The following is a 27,176-nucleotide window of genomic DNA, read 5'->3' as shown; positions in this document are numbered from 1 at the left end:
AATCAGGGAAATCTGAGTTACTACTATAAATGTGATCTCATTTGTACTCAGCCTTGAGTAGAAATTTGAGTTACGGAGAAATAAATCCAAAAGAATGACAGAAACTTGTGACAAAAGTGCCAGGCAGGCCAAAACCCAGAATGAACTGGGGCTTTAGAAAGTGCTAAAGAAAAAAAGTCACTCCAGAAACACAAGAAAAATGGAATCTGCTGGCAGTGTGTTTTGAGATGGCTGGCCAGGATTAAAAAAAAAAAAAAATATATATATATATATATATATATATATATATATATATATATATATATATGAAATAACAAAATAAAACAAAAACAGTCTTTCAGGAAGAAGCTGTATGAGCCAAAAAGGAAGAAGCTCAGGGTAGGCCTGTGACCCAGCTGTTCGTAAGAGAGGAAAAGGAGGCATCCATTCTATGCTTGTTCCTTTCTTATCGATTCTGACATAAGCCTGGTCCCTAAGCAGACCGGGAACCCACGATGGATGAGAGAAGAAGAAGAAATGCTGGAAAACTGGCCTAGGGAGGAACTAGGGGGTCATTACCCCAGCCAGAAACTCAGTTTTAGCCAGTGACCCAGAAGCGTCTTGTTCCTTTGCAATGTCACATATACCCTGATAGAGAAGTAGATCGATCCTGATAGGCACATGAGCCCTGATAGCAACATATATCCTAACAGCAACAACATATATGGTAAACTGTGCCCCAGGGGAGGATTATACTTCCCTATAGCACTGATCTCAAGCCGGTCCATGAAACGTCCTTTGGCCGACGAAGTGTCAGCAGAAGTGGCATGTGTCATTTCCAGACAGTCACTTTTAGACCCAGTGTGTGGTTTGCCATTTCTCCTTTTTCTCGACCATGAGACTGGCCATGTTCCAGATGGAGGCTCTTCTCTCAGTGTCCCAGGGCAAAATCAGTATGAGCAGAGCTTACTGGTTCATCATGAACATGAAGTGTGATGAGAAATAATAAGTCTTCGTGTTAGCCATGGTGATTTGGGAGGCCCTTTGTTACTGCAGCACAGTCTGGCTTCTCTTTACTCTTACAACCTGCAAGGTCAGTAGTGCTGGGGATGAGACAGGAGCATATATCTGGTCACCCAGGACAAGCTGCAAGCTCCAGAGGATGGCACTGGAAGAGCATTAAAGGAAGACCCAGGGCAATTTGCCAGAAGCTCAGGGCCAAGATAAATGTGAGAACTGTCTGGAGAAAGCAGAACATAAGAAATCCCCTGGAATACAAAGTGTATTATTAATTTTTACTTCAACTGAAAACACAATGGGCTGATGATGTCTGATAAGACAGATTGTATTAATGAACAGGGTTTGAGGGGATTTTGAGATTTTGTTTTGTTTTGCTTTCCAGCTAGGTCCTGAGCCAAAAGGTAAAGTGAGGATTAGGCTGACTTAATTGAGGAGGAAGAGCAGATGATGACAAATGAACACATATTACCTGGAACCACCACTGTTTGGGGATAGAGTCTTTCTTTTTTTTTTAATTACAAGGAGATTTTTTTAGAGATTTTATTTCTTTGAGAGAGAGAGAGCATGAGTTGAGGGAAGAAGCAGAGGGAGAGGGAGAAGCAGAGCCCACACTGAGCAGGGAGTCCAACATGGGGCTTGAACCCAGGACCCTGGGATCATGGCCTGAGCTACCCAGACACCCCAGGGAAAGAGTCTTTTGAATGTAGAATCCAGAAATGGTAGTGCTCTGCTGTTCACACAGTCTCTGTCTCCGTTATGAAAGTCGGTTCTAACCTTCTATTTAACCTTCTATTTAAATAAGTTCTCCATTGAAACCTTGCTTTGCTTTATGCAGCAACCTTTCTGGGGACAGGAAATATGCCTGAACCTTTGCCTGAGGGCAAGGACCCTCTTGGCCCAGGCACCAAATTTCCTTCCCGCTATCTGCCTGTCTACTGGGTTCAGAGTGTTCCACATCAGACTCCATTCTAGGTTCACTGCCCACTTAGGAAGACATCAGTACCATCTTGGAATCATCACCCTTCCATCCTTGCTGGCCCTTTGCCTGAAATAAAACAGGGATTCTTGGGATCCTGGGTCATCTTTCTTTGCTTGCCAACCTGAGGCCCTTCATTTGTCTGAAGTTCCTTCAGTCCACCCCATTCTGGTCCTCCCTGAGTGACTGACTCTTGTGCTCAGCTCTTCTCTCCTGCTGCAAAGCTGTGCTCATCATGTGTGGGCATGTCACAAATCAGGGTGACCCTAAGAAAGAAGGGGAGATTCAACTTTTAAAATGATCCAGTGTAGGAAAAGACATTAGGTTTTGAAGCTGGGGACCAAGAAAGATTTCTCAAGACATCGTTGGTGCAAAAAGGTGATTTTATTAAATCACGGGGACAGGACCCATGGGCAGAAAGAGCTGCACTGGGGTCATGAGGAGTGGCCCAGCATATATTTTCAAGTTGGGAGGGGGTTAGGGATAGTGTCAGCTTCTAAGCCATTTTGGAAACAAGGTTTCCAGGACCTTGAGGAGGCTAGCTATTGTTGGGAAAAGATCATTTAGTACCATCTAATAGAACCCAAGTCGCGAGACCCTTCAGATGTATATCAGTGGGCCATATGCTTGGGGGCTGATTGCCAACATGTCTTTTGGGGGTTGTAGAAAAAGGAAGTTTCTGAAGGAATTTTTATACGTTAAAGTAGGCTTTCCAGATCCTGGGGGTTGGGCTAAGGTTACCTGCTGGCCTTAGCAAAGTATTAACATCGAAGCAGTTGAGTCCCTAAAAGAACGCCACTCTGTCTGTTTCAAGGACTTGTCAATGAGCTGTAGGTAGTAAGGAAATTTAACAATTTTTCTTCTGCCTTTGTTTCCTACATCAATCTCAACTATTTTTCATGAGTGAACCAAACCAATAAGGAAGAATCCACTGGGAAGGTTTTAGCAGCAATGTCGAAAATGGAATCACAAGAACCCAAGATGGGGAGAATCCAGGATGACTGGTGTTCGTTTAAAAAAAAAAAAAATCAATTGGGTCTAGGGTATGGTCTATTTGACCACGGGAACCCACTGTCTATTGCAGCTACTAAAAACGTTACCAAATGAAAGGTGATATTAATCTTCCTCTAAACTATTTTTGCCTAACTACATCTGGGGAGGGTTTTGGGCCACGACTTGTCGGATTGAGGTCAGTCAGGATGGCTGGATTAAAATTTTAACTTCAGCAATGTCATGAAATTCACACAAAGTGAGAGGGACTATTCTACATTTAAAAAAAAACAAAGCTGAAGAATCATGAAAACCAAATGCAATGTGAGCTCCTTTATATTATTATATTAAATATTTTATTTATTTTTTAAAAGATTTTATTTATTTATTTGAAAGAGAGAGAGCAAGCACAAGCTGGGGGAGGGTCAGAGGGGAGGAAGGAGAAGCAGACTTCTTGCTGAGCAGGAAGCTCAACATGGGGCATAATCCCAGGACCCTGGGATCATGACCTAAGCTGAAGGCAGATACTTAACTAATATTTTTTATTAAAAAAATTAAATAAAATAAATTATACAAAGGGGTATACTGATATGACACAAAATGTGCAGGGGATATTTGGGTATTTGCTCTGGAAGAGATTCTTCTTCTCTCCTGTGTAACTGAAGTGCTAGAGGCCATTCACTTGCAAACAAGACTCATCTCTAAGGAGAGCTGCCTCCTTTGATGATGGCCTCTGAAGTTCTCCAGGGTGGATGTGGACAGATGCCATCTCTTCATGTGAAATAAAACTACAAAAGTAATATGTCTTCATGGTCTGTCTTCACTGGCTTGATTTTTCTGCAACTTCCCCTGAATCGCAGTTCTTTGCACTCTGGTCACCAGCCCTTCATTTGCTTTCTCTTTGATGACTTTCAAGTCTCTGAAGACTTAACAAATACTCTAAGAAAAGAGATGGCTCAGAAATTTCTTTTTGTCTTTCCATGCAGTATTTCCAAGCCTCAAGAAATGTTTGAGAGACATAATATGGTAGCACCTACATCAGATTCAGTAGTCTTTACAATTCTTTCCTTAGCATTGAACATTATTGCCCCTATGGAAGAAGACTAATGGCTCTTGTTCTCAATTTGATCATATTCATTACTTAGAAGAGCCTAGTGAAGTTAAGACCACATTTTAGTACCAAGGGATTCAAAACAAGCCTAAGTCAACCACTGAACCATTCTGCTTGAGAATACAGTACTCGTGACCACAGTTAGAATCAGAAATTATAGTACCAATGGGATTCAAAACAAGCCTAAGTCAACCACTGAACCATTCTGCTTGAGAATACAGTACTCGTGACCACAGTAGAATCAGATGCTCTACCCTGTACAAACAAATACCACCCCCATTCTTCACCTGCTGCCCCTGATTGATCATTCAAATAATAGGGGTGATTGACTATTAATTTCCCTTGAGCATAAAAATCTAACATATCTATGTATTTTTGGAGACTACAATGCTCATTAGTAGAAAAATAGTGTTAATACCCAATTTCCTTAATTTAGAAATTGTATATTGGGCATTTGTACACCTGAAAATGAAAGTATTATCTAACAATGAAAATTCTTGCCTTGGGAAGCAGTAATTTTCCTCTTATAGGATCCTTACAGATGGTGACTAGATGATCACATGCTAGAGTTACATTTGTGAAGTGGGCTGGTGTAACCATTACTGCCTCACGAATTCAATATTATATAAAGTTTCTGTGGCATAAAGGGACAACTTAAATGATAACGTGTGCTTTCCTGTGTCAGACAGCCCCGTCAGAGGAAAAAAGGAAGATGATAGTTCTGCCAAAATTTGAATCAGACGGTTGATATTCTGAATTGTTACCAGGTTGTATTAGGAAAAAACAAATTATTAACATACTTTTCTGGGGAAATGTATTTCTCACACAGATTTCCTCTGAATCTCTCCTGTAACTTAAAGCTAGCCAAGCCTCATAAGAATGTGCACCATGGCGGGGCAAGTAAAATTTTCCAAGTACAAACAATGCTCCAAATAATTCATGAAGTATGATAAACATACTCAGGCATGTCAAATTCAATCTTTGATGTGTATTAATGACTCATTTTTTTACTTATAGTTCTATAAAATCTTATTTTCATTTTAAACACAGTATGAGAAGTTCAGAGAAAAACCAAGACACTGGAAGGAGGCTGGACATAAAGACTTCCTCTTTGATAATTGCTTTCATGATTTGTATTAAAGATTTGCAGTGAGGTTGCCTGGAGAATCAAATCACTAGGAAATTTTCACTCAAATGAGGGAAGAAAGCAGTTTACTGTCAGAGTAAAAAAATACTTTTTTTCTATATTTTATATTGCTCCCATATTCTTTTCAAACCAGTTTTCCACAAGGTTTCAAGGACAACCAGAGTCTGATGTTACTCTCTCCAGATTTGCTTCTCAAAGCTCATCTGCCTGCAGCCTATCTCTGGTCATGCTGGAGACTCCTTGTCACACACACGCTTAGCATAACCCCTTAGAGCTGCAAGTATGTATTTGCCTAGCCTGCAGTAACATTTCCTTTCCCTTCCACCTATTCCTATTTTATTTTTTTTAAGATTTTATATATTTCTTTATTTAGTATCAACAGAGGGGCACAGAAGGAGAGGGAGAGAGAGAATCTCAAGCAGACTCCATGCAGAACACAGAGCTCAACTTGGGGCTTGATTTCATGACCCAGAAATCATGACCTGAGCCAAAATCAAGGGTCAGACACTTAACTGACTGAGCCATCCAGGTGCCCCCAAAGATGACTAGCTTAGCTGTCTTTTGTGCTTTTTGGGATTTTTGTTTGTTTGTTTTCAGTTCAGCAGGGCTTGAACTGACGGCCCTGAGATCAAGACCTAAGCTGAAATCAAGGTTTTGCTTAACCAACTGAACCACCCAGGTGCCTCTTACCCATTCCCATTTTAGAGGAAGGAGTTGTATGACCACTGTAATACAGTTCTCTCATTTTTGAATTGAGAACCCGTAGCCTAGCAGAACCATTTGAGATTTGCCCAATCAAAAAAGGATAAGACAGGGGCGCCTGGGTGGCTCAGTGGGTTAAGCCTCTGCCTTCGGCTCAGGTCATGATCTCAGGATCCTGGGATCGAGTCCCGCATCGGGCTCCCTGCTCAGCGGGGAGCCTGCTTCCCCCTCTCCCTCTGCTGCTCCCCCCACTTGTGCTCTCTCTCCTTCTCTCACTCTCTGTCAAATAAATAAATTCTTTAAAAAAAAAAAAAGGATAAGACACATCACCTCCATGAGGTTTGATTGTTCCCATAGTACCCATTTACCTTCCTCTCACATGAATACCCTCAAAAGCAGCATCCTTTCTACAGCTTTGCCAATGCTTGGTATCATCAGCCTTTTGATTATAGCCTTTCCAGGGTGTGCAGTGGTGTCTTATTAGGGTTTTAATTTGTATTTCTGTAGTGGTTACTAATATTGAACATATTTTCATGTGCTTATTTTCAAGTCATTTATTTTCTTTGGTGAGGTGTCTATTAAAATATTTTGGCCATTTTTTATTGGGCTATTGGTTTTAGTATTGAATTATAAGTTTTTTTTCTTTTTCCTACCTTTTCTTTCTTTTTTAAGTCAGCTCCACACCCAGCATGGAGCCCAATGCAGGGCTTAAACTCATGTGCCTGAGATCAAGACCTGAGCCAAAATCAAGGGTTGGATGCTTAACTTAACTGACTGAGCCACTCAGGCGCCCCTAAAAGTTTGTTCTAATATGTATCTTGGGTACAAATCCTTTATCAGGTTTATGTTTTGCAAATGTTTTCTCCCAGTTTATTGTCAGTTCATTTTCTTAAAGTTGCCTTTTGAAGAGCAAATGTTTTCAGTTTTGATGACTCCAATTTGCCGTTTTCTTTTGGAGTATCCTTTTGGTGGCATATCTAAGACATTTTTGCCCAGCCCAAGATTGCAAAGACTTTCATCTTTGTGGTTTTAGTTCTTATATTTAGGTCTACAATCTGTCCCGAGTAAGTTTTTATACATGGTATAAGGAAGAAGGCTAGGGTTATTTTTTTGCATGTAGATCTGTAGCTTTTCAGGCACCATTTCATTTGTTTAAAAGATTATTTTTCTCCTTTTGGATTACCCTGGAGACTCTTATCAAAAATATCATGCTTCGTCTCCCCCTCTGATTTCCCCCAATTCACTTTTCCTTCCCTTCTCTTAATGTCCTCCATGTTATTTCTCATGCTCCATAAGTAAGTGAAACCATATGATAATTGACTCTCTCTGCTTGACTTATGTCACTCAGCATAATCTCTTCCAGTCCCGTCTATGTCGATGCAAAAGTTGGGTATTCATCCTTTCTGATGGAGGTGTAATATTCCATTGTATATATGGACCATATCTTCTTTATCCATTTGTCTGTTGAAGGGCATCTTGGCTCTTTCCAAGGTTTGGCTGTTGTGGCCACTGCTGCTATGAACATTGGAGTACATATGGCCCTTCTTTTCACTACATCTGTGTCTTAGGGATAAATACCCAGTAGTACAATTACAGGGTCATAGGGTAACTCTATATTTAATTACCTGCATTTCTTTTGTTAAATATGTTCCTAAGTAGTTTGATCTTTTGATATTGTGAATGAAATTATTGCCTTAATTTCATTTTTGGATGGTTCATTGTTAGTTTACAGAAATAAAATGGACTTTTCTGTATTGATTTTGTATAATCTGACCTTGTTAACCTAGATTGTTAGTTCTAGTTATTTGGTTTTTTTTTTTTAATATTCCTTTTACATACATGTCTCTGTCATCACAAATAAAGACAATTTTACTCTTTCCTTTCCAATCTATGTGCCTCTGATATCTTTATTTTTTTATTGTACTGGGAAGAATCTCCACTACAATCTTGGATAGAAGTGATAAGAATGGACATCCTTGTCTTACTCCTGATTGGGGTTTGGGTACAGAATACAGTCTTCCACTTCTATGGGTGATATTAATTGTAGGTTTTCAGAGATGTCATTTACCAAGTTGGGGAAGTTTGTTGAGAGTATTTTTTTAAACCATAAATAGCTATTGAACTTGGCCAAGTGTTTTTTCTGCATCTGTTTAGATGGTAACCTGTTTCTTTTTTTTCCATCACTGTATTAATAGAGTGCATTATATTAACTGATTTTCAGATGTTGAACTAACCTTATATTTCTGAATTAAATTCCACTCCGTCATGATGTATAATTGCTTTTGTATGTTGCTGAGACCCATTTGATATTTTGTTAAGGATTTTCCTCCTATATTCATGAGGGACATTGGTCTATAGTTTTCTTATACTGTCTTTATATATGTATCACTTTTTTTTTTATATATGTATCACTTTTTGACTTGGAAACAATACTGTATGTGTTGCCTTAAGGTCACAAATACAACAGTGAATAATGTCCACTACATTCCCTACTCTTATGGAGTTTACAGTCCTGTTGGAACAGTCAGAAATACTAGAAGAAAATAAATGTTATTTTTAGATATACAATGATAATTGTGATTGCTTTAAAATAAATAAATAAATAGATAATGTCATGTGTTTGTTTAAAGTTATGGAACCAAATGGAGAGTGATAGATGAACATTTAAAAAAAAATTCATTGCAGGGGCGCCTGGGTGGCTCAGTGGGTTAAGCCGCTGCCTTCAGCTCAGGTCATGATCTCAGGGTCCTGGGATCGAGTCCTACATCGGGCTCTCTGCTCAGCGGGGAGCCTGCTTCCTCCTCTCTCGCTCTCTGCCTGTCTCTCCGACTACTTGTGATTTCTCTCTGTCAAATAAATAAATACAATCTTTAAAAAAATTAATTGCAGTATAATGAACAGAGTGTTATATTAGTTTCAGGTGTACAGTATAGTGAATCAGCAATTTTATGCATTACTCAGTGCTCATCGTGGTAAGTGTACTTTTAATCCCCTTCACCTAGTTCATCCATCCCCCCACATTCTCCTGTCTGGTAGCTGCCAGTTTGTTTTCTGTGGTTAGAAGAGTGGTTTTTCTGTTTGTTTTGTTTTATACTTTATTTTTGTTTCTTAAATTCCACACATGACTGAGATCATACAGTATTCTGTCTTTTTTCTGACCATTTTTTAATTGGATTATTTGTTTTCTTGGTGTTGAGTTGTATAACTTCTTTATATATTTTGAATACTAACTCCTTACTGGATATGTCATTTGCAGATATCTTCTCCCATCCAGTAGAATGTCTTTTAGCTTTGTTGACTATTTCCTTTGCTGTGCAGAAGCTTTTTATTTTAATGTAGTCCTAACAGTTTGTTTTGACTTTTGTTATCCTTGCCTTAGGAGTTATTTCTAGAAAGATGTTGCTATGGCTGATGTCAGAGAAATTGCTGCCTGTGTTCTCTTCTAGGATTTTTATAGCTTCAGTTCTTACATTTAGGTCCTTACTCTATTTTGGGTTTATTTTTGTCTATGGTGTAAGGAAGCATTCTAATTTCATTCTTTTGCATGTAGCCAGTTTTCCCAGTACCATTTGTTGAAGAGACTTCTTCCTTTTGCATATTATTGTTTCTTTTGTTGAAGATTAATTGACTATATAATTGTGGGTTTATTTCAGGGGTTTGTGTTCTATTCCTTTGACCTATGTGTCAATTTTTATGCTAGTACCATACTGTTTTAATTACTATAGCTTTATAATACAACTTGAAGTCTGGAATTGTGATACCTCCAGTTTTGATTTTCTTTTTCAAGATTGCTTTGGCTATTTGGGGTCTTTTAGGATTGTTTGTTCTAGCTCTGTGAAAAATGCTGTTGGTGTTTTGACAGGAATTGCATTAAATCTGTAGATTGCTTTGGGTAGTGTGGATATTTTAACAATGTTTCTTCTTCTAATCCATGAGCAGGGAATATCTTTTCATCTGTTTATGTCATTCTCAATTTCTTTCATCAGTATTTTATAGTTTTCAGAATATAGATCTTTCACCTCTTTGGTTAAATTTATTCCTAGGTGTTTTATTGTGTTGGTGCAATTGTAAATGAGATTATTTCCTTAGTTTCTCTTTCTGTCACTTAATTATTTGTGTGTAAAATACAATGTATTTCTGTATATTGATTTTTTTTATCCTGCAACCTTACTGAATTCATTTATCTGGTCTAGCAGTTTTTTGGTGGAGTCTTTCAGGTATTCTATGAATACCTGTCATCTTCAGGTGACAAATCATGTCATCTTCAAATAGTGAGAGTTCTGCTTCTTTTTTTCCAATTTGGGTGCCTTCTATTTCTTTCTGTCATTTGATTGCTTTGGCTAGGACTTCCAGTACTGTATTGAATATATGTGGGGAGAGTGGTCATCCCTGTCATGTCCCTGATCCTTAGGGGAAAAACTCTTAGTTTTGAGTATGTTAGGTGTGAGTTTTTCATAAATGACCTTGATTATGTTGAGGTATGGCTCCTCTAGACCTACTTTGTTGAGTGCTCTTATCATGAATAGAGGTTGTACTTTGTCAAGTGCTTATTCTGCATGTATTGGAATGATCTTTTAGTTTTTATCCTTTCTCTTATTGATGTGATGTATCACATTAATTGATTTGTGAATATTGAGCTACCCCTGCATCGGTAGAGGGACATGCTTTATTGGTTAGTAAGGAGGAACTCTCCCAAAGGGTGATATTTAAGCTAAAAGTTTAAACATGGGCCAGCTGGAAAAGGGAAAAGAGACATGGGGGTATTTCAGACAGAGGTAACAGTAGGTACAAAGGAGCCAGGCAGGAAAAACTTCGATGAAACAGAGAAACTGAGCCATATGAAGAAAAGCAAAATAAGTGAATAACTTAAGGAAGGGGGAAACTTGAAAGGTAAAATGTTTTACTTCATCTTCTAGAAGTACTGAATGTGGCCCTGAGAAAAATGCAGGTATTACTCAAAGAAGCCAAAGAGTTGCTTGAATTAAAGAAAATAATTTCTAATCCTGTCTTCTTGTCACTTAGAAGGTTCCTAGAGGCTGAGTATGATCGTGCCCTCACAAGCCTTAAGATCCACTGGTTAAATGTGACTTCAGAGATTCTCAGACATCTTGTATACCAAAACCCAAATAAGAGAATCCTGCCCACTGCATTGTACTGGAAGCACTTATATAAATAGTTCGGTGTGGTTTTTATTCTTTGGTGGTCATAAGGATTTTTCTGGCACTCAGAGAGTTACATACCCATTCATTTGTCAACTGAAATAGAAATATTACTCAAGAAAGTGTTCACGGGCACATGTCTAAATAAATGCGGGTAAGACAAGTGAAAAATGGCTCAGCCCTACATACCCTCAGCATTCTAGGAAGCACGTGTACATTTTAAAACTGATTGCCTTTCTAATTCTCTGTGTATCATATTGATGGTTTTAAAAAGAATTTACTGATTTCCTTGATGAAGAGTTTAGCAAATGCAGAATTGAATCTTAATTTCTGAATGCTTTGATTGCCTCTAATTGCCTTTTGTTTCTTTATGTGTCTCAGTTTAATACCACAGAAAGCTTTTGAATCGTTCACGCTGGAAACATAAGCCCGCCACTTCATCACACAATAAGTAAATCATAGGCATCCAGGCTAGCCAGCAAATCTGACCTGGAAGTGTCTTTTTCTAAGGTTCAGCTGGGAGATTTGTCTGTCTTCAGCTGCTTAAATCATGTGTCGTCTTAGTGGAAATTTTCAGGATGCCCTTGCAGCTATAAATTTCCAGCCTGGTATGGAAATTCATTGCCCCGTCCCCATCTGAACATGCTAGATATGGAAGAAGCTTTAAGTTATATTCACTTTCTGAAACAGCAAGAGTCTTAAAGTCCTCTTATTGCAAACTGCTTCTCCTCCTTCTCCCCCAACCCAGCAGAAGCAATGGTATAATGCAAAGGTAACCTTAAAATAACATATACCAAAGGTTATGATTAGCTCTTAGCTTAAAATCACAAACTTCAGAATTAGACCTGGATTCAAATCCAGGCTCCCCGTTTTTAGTTGTAAGCTCTCGAGAAAGTTATTTACTCTCTCTGAGACTCGAATTCTTCATCTAAAGAATGGAGGGAGTAATCTCTATTTCAAATGGCTGTTATAAGAATCAAACAAAATACATAAAGTGTAGAACCTAGTTCTCAGCACACAATAGGAGCTCATGAAACTGGGGCACCTGAGTGGCTCAGTTGTTAAGCGTCTGCCTTCTGGGCGCCTGGGTGGCTCAGTGGGTTAGGCCACTGCCTTCGGCTCAGGTCATGGTCTCAGGGTCCTGGGATCGAGTCCCGCATCGGGCTCTCTGCTCAGCAGGGAGCCTGCTTCCCTCTCTCTCTCTCTCTCTCTGCCTGCCTCTCCGTCTACTTGTGATCTCTCTCTGACAAAAAAAAAAAAAAAAAAAAAGCGTCTGCCTTCAGCTCAGGTCGTGATGTGGGGTCCCGGGGTCCCCAGGGTCCTGGGATCCAGCCCCACATCCAGCGCTATGCTCGGCAAGGAATCTGCTTCTCCCTCTCCCACTCCCCCTGCTTGTGTTCCCTCTCTTGCTGTGTCTCTCTCTGTCAAATAAATAAATAAAATCTTTAAAAAAAAAAAAAAAGAGCTCGTGAAACTTATCAATTTACAGAGAAGGAAACTCATCTATCTGTGAAATATCTAAGAGGCTACGCACCTGTCCACGTGTCATGGAGTGACTGGTGCAGAGCCATAGAGTTGAAGGCTCTTGATTTTCACACCACCGTTCGTTCTGCTCGAAATACTCAAGTACTTTGGTTGTTTTTCAAGTGATAAGTGCAAAATTGTTTTTCCTACTTTCTTATTTTTCTGATCACTTGTAGTTTTGATTCTAGCTTGCTATAATGTGAGGCTTAAGTTAACCAATATACTCATCTGAAAAAATATGAAAACAGTGCAAAATATTTAGAAGGTGAAAAATCTAATTGGAAAAGAAATATTCTGAGACTGTGGTACAAAATAGTTAGGAGAAATGCATGTGCACAAACCTGTATAATAATGGCTTTGTTTTGAATGATGATACATTTCTTTTTAATTTGCTAAAGGAATTTTTCCAGGAAAAAAATGATTCTTGATGCAAAGTCTAATATATGGTCTTTGTATATGCATGTATGTTTATATTACCAAAAATATTTTTAGGGCTTTTTTCCCCCTAAATGTTTCAGCTAAACAAGAAGGGTTTGTAGATGGGAAAGAGGAGAGAGACCTAGTGCTGTTTTCCCCCGCTGTGACAGGAGGGATTTTACCAAGAAATGGCAGACGGATGCCACCTTGTTCCCACTGCCAAAAGGAGTTCCGCTGAAGTCCAAAGCTGAAAAGGGAAGTGAGTCAGTCAGTCTTGCTGATAGCTAGAACAGTAAACTGGGAATCGAGAAGGTGCTTTCCCCTCTTGTGCTAGTTCTACATTATTTCAGCCTTGTTCTCTTGGGCCCCCAGCCTCTTGCCCTCAGTATCACCAATCCACTCCTGACCTAGGAGGGCATAGCCCAAGACCTCTTACAGCCTGTGGGCCCCAGTGAAACTTACTGGAAATGCGACAGTAGTAATGGTACTGCTGTGGTTCCTTGGATCATATTAAGTAAGATTCCTTTTATTCATATTTACATAAGCAAAATGTGCTAGTAACTACAGATAATACAAGTATTATGAAATGTTAGAGTGAAAAAAAAAACAAGTCCTCTTCGCCCACAGCACTTGGTATCTTGCTTTTCTCACTTGACCATATGTCTTGGAACTCTCACGTAGTAAATATAAATCTACCTCATTTTTTTTTTCAATCATCATACAGTATTCTACAGTATAAATGCACAAAATTCATTTAACCATTTCCTAATTGAAGCAAATTTCTGCCCTTTTCCAATTGTTCTTTATTATAAATAAAGCTGCAATGACTGTGTTTATTTTTGAACATGAATGAATGTTTCCAAAGAATAGATTCTTAGAAATGGAATTCAGAATTCCAAGGATATGTTTATTTTAAATTTTAATAGCTATTTCTAAGTTGCCATCACAAAAGTTTGTATTAATGTACCCTATTACAAACTGGAAATCACCCATTTCTACCTGATAATACTGGTGTCAATCTATTCTTCACAACCTGATTGGTTATAAAGTGTACCTCGTTGCTTATTTTGCATTTCCTTTATTAGTGTTGACACTAAGCAACTCTTTAAATTTTATCATTCTTTTTTGGTGTGTTAACCATCTCTTTATTTCTTTCAACCAGTTTTACATTTTATCCTTTTCAATAATTTTAGGAGATTTTAATAGATTTTGCATATTATATTTTGCAAAGACTTTCAGTGGGACTTTTAATTTTTTTTATTTTTTTGTCATACAGACCTTTCAGTTTGTTCAAAGTAAGACCTTTTTATTAATGGCTCCTGTAATTTATGTCTTCCTTAGGAAGACTTCGTTACCATCTCCCCTAACATTGTAAAAGCTGCAGTACGAAAATTTAATGTAGTTCCTTCCTGATTTGGGTTTTTTTTAAATTGGTGTTTAGAATTTAGTCCATTTGGATTTTGTGTGTATGATGTGATACTGGCATCCAAATTAAATCTTTTTCCGGTTTTCCAACCCTCTCAATATAATTTTTGAATGGTCTGTCCTTTTTGTTCTGATTTGAAATGGATGTTCCTTTGTTTTTGAATTTCCTTTTTCAGTTCATTTTGTTCATGTCTTTATTCTGAACCAGTACAACATTATTTAACGTGAACCTAGTATATTGTGATAACTGAAAAGTCAGGTTCTTCCTTCTTGTCCCCCCCCCCCAAATTTTATTGCTTGTTCTTGCGCATTTTTTCTTCCATATGAATTCTAAAATCAGCTTATCGAGTTCAGTAAATCTCCTGTTGGGATTTTTATTAGGATTTCATTGAATTTATGGATTAATTTGGAAAGGTGACATCTTTATAATATCAACTCTTTCATTCAGAAACATGTATAGCTTTCCATCCATCAATTTTATCTTCCATAAAATTTTATAGTTTTCTTCACGTGGACCTTGCATTGTTCTTGTTGGCTTATTCCTAGAAGATTGTTTTTAAAGCTTATGTTGCCACTGGGAATGGGCTCCTTAGATTTGGGGCTTCTGCAGAAAAAAGAGTATGAGAATGAAAAGAAAGCAGGTGGTGAAAGAACAGGAGAAGGAAGAAAAAGAAAAATTAGAAAGGGAAGGTTAGATAATGAACAAGGGAGACAGAGAGGAGAAATTTGGTGCGGTTTTTGATGGGGGCGTTGGCGAGCACCATCTCACGCACTCTTGCCGCCAGGTGTCTCATCGGAGAAAAGTGAAGCTTAAAAAGGTCAGCAAGGAAGCCTGGAACAGGAAATGGAAAGGGAACAGTTTTGGAGTGAGATCTGGGAACTGCTCCCAGATTCTAATCTCACCAGCTGTGTGATTTTGCTCCAGTTACCTAATTACATTTCTCATTTGGAAAACTTGAATAATATCTGCTCCATGATTGTGAAGATTAACTGGAATCATGGATCTGAAGTCTCTACTCATTAGATGCTGCTCTCCGTGAGTGCCGGTTCCCACCCGTGAGCCCGTTCTGTCCTGCCCCCTGCCTTTCTGCCATGACAGGGAATCCCAGAGTCTGCTCAAGATAGCAAGGAGCCTTCAAGTTAATATGCAAAGTGATTTTTATTCCCTGGGTCCATAACATGCAGGAACACATACCTAACATTCTTAAGAAACATTGTAGGAGAAACGGTCATTGGATACTGTGATCTGAGTCTGAAAAAAATCACATAAACCTAAAAAAAAAAAAAAAACAACCAAACCACCATTTTTACAAAAGAAGGCATTGTTGAAATGTGAATCCGTATTCAAGTCCAAATCCCTAGTGAGAAACACCCTCTATTTCTACCCAAACAATACTTCCTTGTCCCAAGACAATGCTGTCTACATAGCCCTGGAAAGCATCGAATCCCCATGGTGATGGCAACGGTTTCTCCTAGGGATACTGGAAACAGTGTCTGGAGGAACCACAGCACCTGACCCAGGGCTCTGGCCTCCTAAACAGTAGGTTTAAAAACAGAATTGGCCCCTATGTCCTGTCTATGCCTTTATTTGCTATAGGGCTCTGATCCTTTGGAGAAGTTGTCCTTATGAGATGCGAGTCTGAAGTCAAGAAAGGCAAATCAGGCATACTGAAATGTTCTCTTCTAGGCACTATGCACATTTGTTCCCAACGCATTGCTCTTCCTTATCACGAAAATGTATGACCCGGCGTGGGTGGAAATCCTCTGCTCTGAGCCTTATTTCCCTCACCTGAAAAATAACAAGGATCTCAAAGGATTGCTGTTATGATTAAATCACACATATGTAAAACTATGCCCAGTGAAAATCCAAAGTATTCTTTCATCGTATAGGAAACTGCGTTCACAGCTGGTGATTGTTTTCAGTGGTTCTGTGTTTCACTATTCAAGGGGAAATCTGATTTCTGCAATAAAGCCAAATGTCATATGATTCTGGGACTCGTAAATAATGTGTATAATTAAGTTGAGCAACTGTATTTTTTTTTTTACTTTTTTTAAAGGAGGGATCTCTCTTAAATATTGAGATTGGTTTCCATATGTGACCTGTAAACTGACCTCAACCCATCAACTCCATATCCAAATTATATCCAGAACCCAGTCACTTCCTTTTTTTTTTTTTTTTTAAAGATTTTATTTATTTATCAGAGAGAGAAGGGGAGAGAGCGAGCACAGGCAGACAGAATGGCAGGCAGAGGCAGAGGGAGAAGCAGGCTCCCTGCTGAGCAAGGAGCCCGATGTGGGACTCGATCCCAGGACGCTGGGATCATGACCTGAGCCGAAGGCAGCTGCTTAACCAACTGAGCCACCCAGGTGTCCCAAGCCAGTCACTTCCAACCACTTCCTATGCGACTGCCTGTTCAAGTTGAAGCCATTGTCATCTTTCTCCAAGATTATTGTAGGTAGTATCTTCCTAAATGGTTTCCTTATGTCCTGACTATTTTCCCTAAAAATATTTTGAATACTGACAGTATCCTTGGAATAAATGTATCAGCTCTCTATAGGGATGTTTTGGCCATCACTTAGATAGCCACTGAGTTAACAAATGCTTACAGAGCTCCTACCATATGCCAGCATTTTTAGATGATGCAGCAATGAAGAACATATACAGATCCCTGCCTCGCAGAGCATATATTTATTGGGTGCAGTGACCATTTAACAAATAAGCAAGTACAAAATGCCCTATGCCAGAAGGTGATGGGCACTATGGAGAAAAGTAGTGTAGAACAAGGGAGGGAAAAGGAGCACAGAAGTGGGAGTGGAAAGGTTTTTTAAGTTTAAATATGGTGGCTGGAAAAAGTCCTTCTGATGAGCTGACCTTTGAGGAGAGCCTGGAAGGTGAGGTGGGAGGGGGCCACATTGATTATGGAGAGGGTAATGGAGAGAAGGGAGCAGAGAGGCTGTTTCAGGCAGAGGAAATAGCAGGCACAAAGGCAAAGCAGAGGCCAGACTGGTTTGGCACAGTGAATAGGAGAATAGAGAGGTGGTTACACATATGGTGGGAATGGGAAAGGGATTGCAATGATCACTGAAGGCCTTCCTGAGGACTTGGGTTCCTACTCAAATGAGCTGGAAAGGCACTGGAGGACTATGAGGAGAGAGGTGACCGTGATCTGATTTACATTTTTAAAGGATCATTCTGGCTAACCACTTCGGTAGAGCATTGGTTCTCAAACTTGAATATGCATCAGTCACCTCCAAGGGCTTATTACAACACAGTTGCCACGTCCATCCCCAGAGTTTCTGATTGACTAGGTCTGGTGTGATGCAGGAGAATTTGCATTTCTAGCAAGTTCCTAGGTGATGCCAATGCTGTTGGTCCAGGAGCACACTGTGAGGACCACTGGTGAACAAAATAGTTTGTAGGGGACAGGATAGTTGAGGCAGGAGAGCCAGCAAGGGGTCTATTCGCAGTAACCTAGAAAAAAGGATGATGATGGCTTCAGTTCAGCTAGGTGGTAGCAGAAAAGTGGTGAGAAGAGATTAGATTCTGGGTAGAATTTGGATATAGATCAATGGGATTTGCTGAAGCATTCAATCTGGAGCATTATGAAAGAAAGAAACGAGCCCAGGGTTCAGTCCAAGCAACTAGATGAATGGAATTACCATTTACTGAGATGGCAAAAACTTAGGTCGGATATAGGCTTAGTTTGGGGGAGGGTTGGACTTGATATGCCTGTTAGGGATCCAAGTAGAGATGTCAGTCGAGCCTTTCTTTTAGAGGAGTCTAGAATGCAGCAGAGAATTCTGGGCTGGAGGTAGAAGGGCAGGAGTTAACAACATGTAGATGGCTTCGTGAAGCCTGGCCGAGATCATCACTGGAGAGAATGAAGTAGAGAAGAGGTTCAGTGCCTGATGCTGTGCAGTCAGTGCGGGGTTAGAAGTCAGGGTGGGGAGAGGCACCAGAAATAAGACTGGGAAGAGATCAGGGAGGTGAAAGGAAAACCTAGACAGTGTGGGGGACTGGATGTCAAGGGACGCAAGTATTTTAATGCATTCTGGTGCATTCGCTAGGAAGCCACCTTGTCATAAGAGTTACCACCAGGCATCTTCTGTGAAGGAGGAGATACTTTCTACCATGGAAAATGCCCAGCTGTGAAGTGGTTCCTTATGGGTAAATTATCCCCACAGGAAAAGACAGTTACCTTTTACTGAAATTTCATACACACACACACACACACACACACACACACACTTTTGAGTTGATTTTACTGTTACAACCAAAAAAAACATACCATGGACACAATTTAATCATTGACAAAGACTAGAATCTTTTCTTTCATCTTGGTGCATTCTGTCTAGCTGACTTCTGTCTTTGAAGCAAATTGTCCAATTTTGAGGGTTGGAGTTAGATGTGTGATCAGACTACTGGGAATATGTGTTCTTGGCATTCCCCCCTTTATTTTCTGATATTGAGCCTCGGAAACCTCTAATTTTTCAACACAACCTCAGGTACCCCAGCTCCCTGAAGTACTTACTACAGGAAGCTGTCGGTTGCTTCTCTTGTGAGAATCACAGAGAAATTCTGGTAATTCAGGATGCACTGAGCAGAGCCATTGGTTGTATCCCTTATCAAGGTACAAGTGGGGGCAAGCCAGCCTTACTCAGTACTTAGTTAACGAAAATTCATTTTGCAGCCCTTTTACATTGCTTCTTTTTGTAAGTTGCAACTCAACTTGAATCCTGTAGAGTATAAAAAATATATACCCCACAGACTGTGTATTGCTTCTCATTGTAAGAAAAAATACTACTTGTTACTCAGGATTACTCTCCCCAGATAAATTGGGTAAAGAAGGCAATGCCCAGCATGTGGCTGTTACAAGTGGTGAAGGAGAAATGATACCCACAGCCCATTGCTGCATGTTACCTCTTCAAGGGGGACTGTGGGTGCTGGTACTCAGCACTCCTCCCATAGAAGATGCATGGAGCTAGGGTCTGCTTCTCTATAGGGAGAAAACCATTGTTTTATTATTCAGGCTGACTGACCGAATGGAATACTGAAATACTTAGGACTAGGTATGTAACCTTTTCTTGTCTTGTTCATTCTACAGATACTACTATTAAATTTCAGGCACTGACCTCTGTGTCTGAGATACATATGTAAACATAGGTAGCAGACCCAAATCCCTGCTTTTTTGGAGCTCACATTCTGGTGGGAGGAAGGGAAAAAATAACTAAAAGCATATTAAATTGTTAAGTTATAGAATATGTTGCAAAGCCATAATGCTGTGGGAAAAAAGCAGAACATGATAAGAGGTTTGGGCAGGCAGGGAGAAAAACAGGTTGCAGTTTTCAGTGGAGGAGTCAGGGTAGATCTCATGGAGAAGGTGACATTTGAGTGAAGATTTGCAGGAGGTAAAGTAGTTAGCCAAGTGGATTTCTTTCTTTTCTTTTCTTTTTTTATTTTTTTAAGATTTTTATTTATTTATTTGACAGAGATCACAAGTAGGCAGAGAGGCAGGCAGAGAGAGAGGGGAAAGCAGGCTTCCCGCTGAGCAGAGAGCCCGATGTAGGCCTCGATCCCAGGACTCTGGGATCATGACCTGAGCCAAAGGCAGAGGCTTTAACCCACTGAGCCACCCAGCACCCCAACCAAGTGGGTTTCTGAGGGAAGTATGCTTCAGGCAGATAAAAGAGCCAGGACAGAGTCAAGCCAGGAATGTGGGGGCTCCTGGGTGGCTCAGGGGATTAAGCCTCTGCCTTCAGCTTGGCTCATGGTCTTGGGGTCCTGGGATCGAGCCCTGCATCAGACTTTCTGCTCAGCAGGGATGCTTCTGCCTCTCTCTCTGCCTGCCTCTCTGCCTACTGGTGATCTCTCTCTCTGTCAAATAAATAAATAAAATCTTAAAAAAGCCAGGATTATATAAGGAATAGCATGGAGACCAGTGTGTCTGGAGCAGAGTAACAGGAGATGAGACAGAGAGGAGACTTGTAAAGGGCCCCATTGGCTGTTCTAAGAACTTTGGCATTTTCTTTGAGTGAAATGGGAAGCCCCAGGAGGATTTTAGGTAGAAGAATTGTATGATCTGAATTACATATTAGGAAGATCATTCTGGTTTCTTTGTTGAAAAGTCTCTTAACAGGCAAGTTAGAGGGGCTCCTGGGTGGCTCAATTGGTTAAGCGGCTGCCTTCAGCTCAGGTCATGATCCCAGGGTCCTTGGATCAAGCCCCACATCAGGCTCCCTGCTCAGCGGAGAGCCTGCTTCTCCCTCTCGTCTGCCTACCTCTCTGCCTACTTGTGCGCGCGCGCTCTCTCTCTCTCTGAGACAAATAAATAAAATCTTAAAAAAAAAAAAAAAGGCAAGTTGGAAACAAGAAGACCAAAGAGGAGGCTGTAGCAATAATCCAAGGGAGAGCTGATGACTGAAACCGGAGTGTTGGCTCTGGGGATGGAGGGATGTGGTCAGCAGTAATCCCCAGGTTTTGTATGAATAACTGAAAGGATGGAGTTGTCATCAGCTGAAACAGGAAAAGCCTCTCACAGAAGAGGTTTGTGGTAGAAGCCGAGAACTTCATTCTCAGACATGTTAAATTTGAGATGTCTGCGAGGCATCCAAGTGGAGATGTCAAGTTGGCAACCGCATATATGAGTCTAAGTTGGAAAGAATTTGGTCACAAGATAGAACTGTGGGAGTCATTGTCATATCAATAAAGGAGTTCATTAAGAAAGTTGGTGCCTATACAGCTCAACACCAAATCCACATTAATCTGATGAATAAATTGACAGAGGACCTGAATAGACTTTTTTCGAAAGAAAACATATAGATGGCCAATAGACACATGAAAAGGTGCTGAGCATGACTAATCATCAGGGAGATACAAATCAAAACCACAATGAGATATTACTTCACACCTGTCAGAATGACTAAAATAAAAAACACAGGGAATAACAAGTGTTGGCAAGGATGTGGAGAAAAAGGAACTCTTGTGTGCACTGTCAGTGGGAATGCAAACTCGTGCAGCCACTGTGGAAAACAGTATGGAGGTTCCTCAAAAAATTAAAAATAAACTTACTATATAATCCAGTAGTTCCACTACTGGGCATTTACCGAAAGAAAACAAAAACAGTAATCTGAAATGAAATATGCTCTCCAGTGTATATTGTAGCATTATTTACAATAGCCAAGTATTGGAAGCAACCTAAGTCTATCATCTATCCATTGAAAGATGAATGGATAAGGAAATGTGGTTAATACATATACACTGGAATATTACTCAGCCATAAAAAGAATAAAATCTTGCCATATGCAATAACATGGTTGGACCTAGAGAGTATAATGCTGAGTGAAATAAGTCAGTCATAGAAAGATAAATACCATATGATCTCACCTGTATGAGGAATGTAAGAAACAAATGAACAAAGAAAAAAAGAGACAGACAAAACCCAAACTCTCAAATAACAGGGAACAAACTGGTGGTTGCCAGAGGGCACGTGAGTAGGGGGAAGGGGGAAAGAGATAAGGGGGTTAAGAGTACACTCATCGTGCGATGAGCACTGGGCAATGTATAGAATTGTGGAATCACTGCATACCTGAAATTAATGTAACACTATATGTTAATTATACTTCAATTTTGAAAAAAGTTGGTGCAGGGAAAGGGAAAAAAAAAAAAAAAAAAAAAAACAAGGACCGATCCTGGGAAGGCAAACGAAAGAGAGTATGGTGTTCTGGAAGCCAAGTGAAGAAAATACATCCAGGAAGAGGGAGGCATCAACCGTGCCGCTGGATTTATAGGGGAATTTCGGTCCTAGTTGGCTTGCCAATGCCTACCCCATTGGCTTAAATCAGATCATTTATGTGAATGATCAATCAAAATGCTCAATGCCAATAAGGGCTCAAAAATACTACCTATTAAAAAAAAATACTACCTATTATTTCTATTTCTAAGGCCTCCGAAAAATCACTTATTATAAAGCTGGTCACTGTACAAGTTACCCCCTAGGGGGCGCTCAAAGCCTTCCCTTTTCTCCCCCTGCTACTGCTCTTCCCACAGGAGACCTCAAATTTAGATGCAGGACAAAAAAGAGACCCAATGGCAACCAAGTTCTCTATGGTAAAGGTGGAAAAATACAGTGGATGTCAGACTTCAGTGAGGATAAGAATTGCCCAGGGGGCTTGTTAAGATGGAAATCTAAAGCAGGCCCAGCCACCGGAGATTCTGATTAAGTCCACTGAGAGGGGACCTGAGAATCTGCATTTTCCCACTCCAGGTGATTCCAGTATATCTAGTCTGCTGCAGAATGGGAGAAAAAGAAAGTCAGCTCACCTGTAGCAAATATTTCGTCTGTTCTCTTTAGAACCTTGGAATAATTTTTGCCTCTCTTTTGGCTCTTTTCTCGTATGCAGCCAATGAAGTGAGCCAACCCTGGGACTTCTTGTAGATGGCGCGGTCCCAACAGGACCAGGATGGTTCTATAGAATGCAGGCCTGGGGTGGGTGCTTGGCTCAGCTTTTATTCTGTCTCCCTCAAAGGACACAGCATGGGGCCTCCCACTCCTCATCTGGCCCCTTGGTCTTCTTGTTGTTGTTGTTTTGATAACATTTAAATGTATGTCCAATGTTTACAACTCAGGCTTCCTGCTTCTCCAGGACAATAAGAAGACTTGAAACCTGGTCCTGCATTCCCACATAGCCAAGGTGCTTTCCTCAGGTGGGCTTGGGCTCTGTAAATTAACACCGTCTCCTTCCTTCTTTACCCCCGAAAAGTCGAAGCCAAGGGTCCATTGCAATTTATCATCATAATTACACTTATCTTTTCCTCCATGAACGATTTCTTTGAAAAAGAAAGATATAACAAGGGGGGGGGGCTAGTGTCCTGAAAATAAATTTTCTTTTTTTCTTTTTAGATTTTATTTATTTGACAGAGAGGAACACAGCGAGAGAGGGAACAGAAGCAGGGGGAGTGGGAGAGGGAGAAGCAGCCTTCCTCCCAAGCAGGGAGCCCGATTCGGGGGTCGATCCTACTGAGCAAGGAGCCTGATGTGGGACCCTGGGATCATGGCTTGAGCCCAAGGCAGCCGTTCAATGACTAAGCCACCCAGGCGCCCCCGAAAATAAATTTTCTTATACCAGCCCCTTTTTCTCATCTATTTGTGTGGCTTCTCTAGGCACTTAAGCTTGTTATCTCTGGCCTAGCTCTATCCAGAGGTGGAAAATCTGTCCTTATATTAAAAAAAACAGCCTGGAATACTATTCAGCAATAAAAAGGGGTGAACTGCTAACATGCACAATAAAATGAATGAATTTCAAAAATTTGGTGGTTGCCTGCATGTTGCAGTCAGTTAAGCATCTGACTGTTGGTTTTAGCTTAGGTCCGTGATCTCGGGGTCATGAGATTGAGTCCCACATCAGGCTCTGTGCTCAGTGCAGAGTCAGCCTGGAGTTTCTCTCTCCCTCTGCCCCTCCTCCTGTGCTCTCTCATTCTCTCTCTTTCTCAAATAAATAAATAAATCTTTAAAAAAATTGACTGAGTAAGAAAGTCAGACACAAAAGTGTAATAATGTGTATTTCCACTTACATGAAATTCTAGAAAAGGCAAGACTAATGTGTAGTGAAAAGGAGAACAGTGGTTTCCTGGGGTGGAGATTGGCTGCAGAGGGCATGCTTTGGAATGGCGGAAACGTTCTACATCTCAAACACAGTGGTGCTTATACATGGGACTATACATTTGTTAAAACTCATCCAATTGTACATTTTAAATAAGTGCATTTTATTGTATGAAAATATTATCCAATAGAGTTAATTTTTTAAAGTTTCCTAATAGGGGGATGCCTGGGTGGCTCAGTCAGTTAAGCGTCTGCCTTTGGCTCAGGTCATGATCGCAGGGTCCTGAGATGAAGCCCCACATCGGGCTCCTTGCTCAGTGGGGAGCCTGCTTCTCCCTCTGCCTGCTGCTCCCCCTTGCTAGTGCTCCTTTCCTCTTGCTCTCTCTCTGACACATAAATAAATGAATGACTAAATAAATAATCTTTTAAAAAATATGAATTTACTTAATAGAGTTGCACCAGGAAAGAGATGGAATCAAAGTAAGCCCTGGCCTGGAGTTCTTTTTTGCCTGTCACTGTGGATCACAGTCAATGGCAGGGCAGAGTTCAAGGCCTCAAGATTCATAAACATGGTGGCCAATTCTTCAATCTCCTAGACATAGAAATAGTATTTGGCCTGGCCAGCAGATCTAGATGAGTTGGCAGAAGGGATTGCAGATGTGGGCACAAGTTCTCAGGGGACTTCCCATGGGGTTGCATTCAGAGAGAGCTCAGGGCTTCCCCGGGGAGAGGGCCTAGGAACCTCCACAAAGCACCGGCAGGAATGCAGTGTCTTGTCTTCCTCTTCCTCCTTTGCTCTTTCCTCTCTTCCTATCCCTTCTTCCTCACCATACTCACTTAGTAATCTCAACCTACAGAAGTACTTTTCGTAGCTAGTGGGTGACATTCCATGTGGTGGGAGAGGAATCTGGGGTTGGCATGTGGTGGGAGAGGAATCTGGGGTTGGTAACCCTTGTCATTCTCCTCTAGGGATGGAGCAGGCTCACCTCAAAGTACACAGGGCTTTTGTGTGTAGGCTCTTCATTTGATTGTACCTGGCGCTGGTGGCAAACATCTCTTATCTCCTCCTGTGTTTCTTAGGATTGCGGATAAAGCATTTAGGATATGCAAGATGGGGCATCTTTATGGCTGATGGCCCACTTATAAGAACCCAACAGAACCTTCTGTAAATTGAGACCTTGAGTGAGTGCATTTACTTGGGGGTGGAAACAGATGCTGTGGGCACCTCACCCATCTTCTCTTGCCCTTTCCACTTCCTTGTAGGCTGTCTGATTTCACCTGAAACGCCTACATTTCTTTGCCTAAGGTTTTCCAAAGTGGCTGTACCATCGTGCACTTCCAGCAGTGGGATCCGAGACTCCAGTTGCCCGCCCCACCCCCAACCCTGCCAACACTTGGAGTTATTGGGTTCTTTCTTTTATATATATATATTTTAAAGCTATTCTGTTAGGTATAGTGTAGTGTGGTCTCATCATGGTTTTAATTTGTATTTCCCTAATGACTAATGATGTTGGGCATCTATCATGTGGCTTCTTGGCTCTGCATGTATCTCCTTTAGTGAAGTGTCTGTTCAAATCTTCACTCATTTAAAAAAAAATGCAGTTTTTCATTTTCTTATTGTTGAATTTTGATAGTTCTTTGTATATTCTAGAAACAAATTTCTTTCATTTGCAAATAGTTCCTCCCAGTCTATAGCTTCTCATTTCATGCCTTTAACAGGGTCATCCCCAGAGCAAAACTTCTGCATTTTTATGCAGTCCAGTTTATCAATTTTATTTCTTTTATGGCTTGTGCTTCAGTTGTTCCATCTATGACCCCTTTTCTTTTTTTTTTTTTTAAAGATTTTATTTATTTATTTTACAGAGAGAGAGAGAGATCACAAGTAGGCAGAGAGGCAGGCAGAGAGAGAAGGGGAAGCAGGCTCCCTGCTGAGCAGAGAGTCCGATGCGGGGCTTGATCCCAAGACCCTGAGATCATGACCTGAGCTGAAGGCAGCGGCCCAACCCACTGAGCCACCCAGGCGCCCCATGACCCCTTTTCTTAATGCAAGGTCACGAACTTGAATCAATGCCTAAATGTTTATGATTCATTTTGAGTTAATTTTTATAAGATATAGAAATAAAGCAGGATTCATTCATTTGCATTTCAGTGCTTCTTCCTATTATTTTTTAAATCATAAATTTCAGATAAAGTCCTTTTCAATCATTACATCGCTTGTTTTTCCTTTCTTTGCTTTCTAGGCATAGATAACATTAAGGTTTTTGTGGAAATCCTTCTGATCCGGCATTTACACATTTGGGTATATAGCTACAAACTAAATATGATATTGTATTTTTTTTTTTTTTAGCTTTTTTAAAAGACTTATTTATTTGAGAGAGAGGGGGGGGCAGGGGGAGGGACAGAGGGAGAAGAAGAGAAAGAATCCCCAAGCAGAGCCGGAGGCGGGTCTTGGTCCCAGGACCCTAAGATCATGACCTGAGCTGAAATCAAGAGTCAGTCTCAGGTGCTTGGGTAGCTCAGTGGGTTAAGCCTCTGCCTTTGGCTCAGATCATGATTTTGGGGTCCTAGGATCGAGTCCTGCATCGGGCTCTCTGCTTGGCAGGGAGCCTGCTTCTTCCTCTTACTTTCTGCCTGCCTCTCTGCCTACTTGTGATCTCCGTCTGTCAAATAAATAAATAAAATGGTTAAAAAAAAAAAATCAGCCCCTTAACAAACAGAGCCACCCAGGTGTCCCGGTACTGTATTTATTTTAACATATTTTTGAGATCTAGCTATCTTGATACATGTAGATAGAGTTTATTCTTTTCATCTGCCTTGGGATATTGCCCCATATGAGGACACTTCCTTTTAAGTATCCATCTCTATATTAATGGACATTGCAATGGAATCCAGCTTTGCACTAGTATGAACACTGCTACAGTAACCCTCCTTGCTCACATCCTTTGTGTCCATGTAAAAGTTTCTCTAGGGTATATACAAGAAATTCAATTTTTAGGTGTTAGAATGTATGCTTTATTACTAAAATGGCTGAATTCACTGCACTGATCACAGCACGGTATGATTTAAAATCTCACAGCTTCACCAAGTCACAAGTCTCTGAAACTATTGCCAATCTGGCAGATACGAA

General features: G+C 40.4%; 1 long non-coding RNA gene across 3 annotated transcripts in view; it reads left to right on the top strand.

The window, feature by feature from the left end:
• LOC309845954 overlaps positions 1 to 17,005 on the top strand; it is a 103,311-nt gene extending 86,306 nt beyond the window's left edge. For 2 of the 3 annotated variants that reach the window (XR_014301613.1, XR_014301614.1), the window contains 4 exons: positions 4,906 to 4,972; positions 15,236 to 15,486; positions 16,508 to 16,604; positions 16,832 to 17,005. This is a non-coding gene — a long non-coding RNA (uncharacterized lncRNA). Of the gene's footprint in view, positions 1 to 4,905; positions 4,973 to 5,126; positions 5,324 to 15,235; positions 15,487 to 16,507; positions 16,605 to 16,831 lie in introns of those variants that run through there. The other variant, XR_014301615.1, reaches the window with a different exon arrangement.
• The last annotated feature ends 10,171 nt before the right edge of the window (positions 17,006 to 27,176 follow it).

The sequence above is a fragment of the Mustela nivalis genome (assembly GCF_964662115.1).
Source record: "Mustela nivalis genome assembly, chromosome: 13".
In the NCBI taxonomy this organism is placed as follows: Eukaryota; Metazoa; Chordata; class Mammalia; order Carnivora; family Mustelidae; genus Mustela; species Mustela nivalis.
Note: the sequence above shows the minus strand (reverse complement) of the source record. Positions and strands in the feature narration are given on the sequence as shown.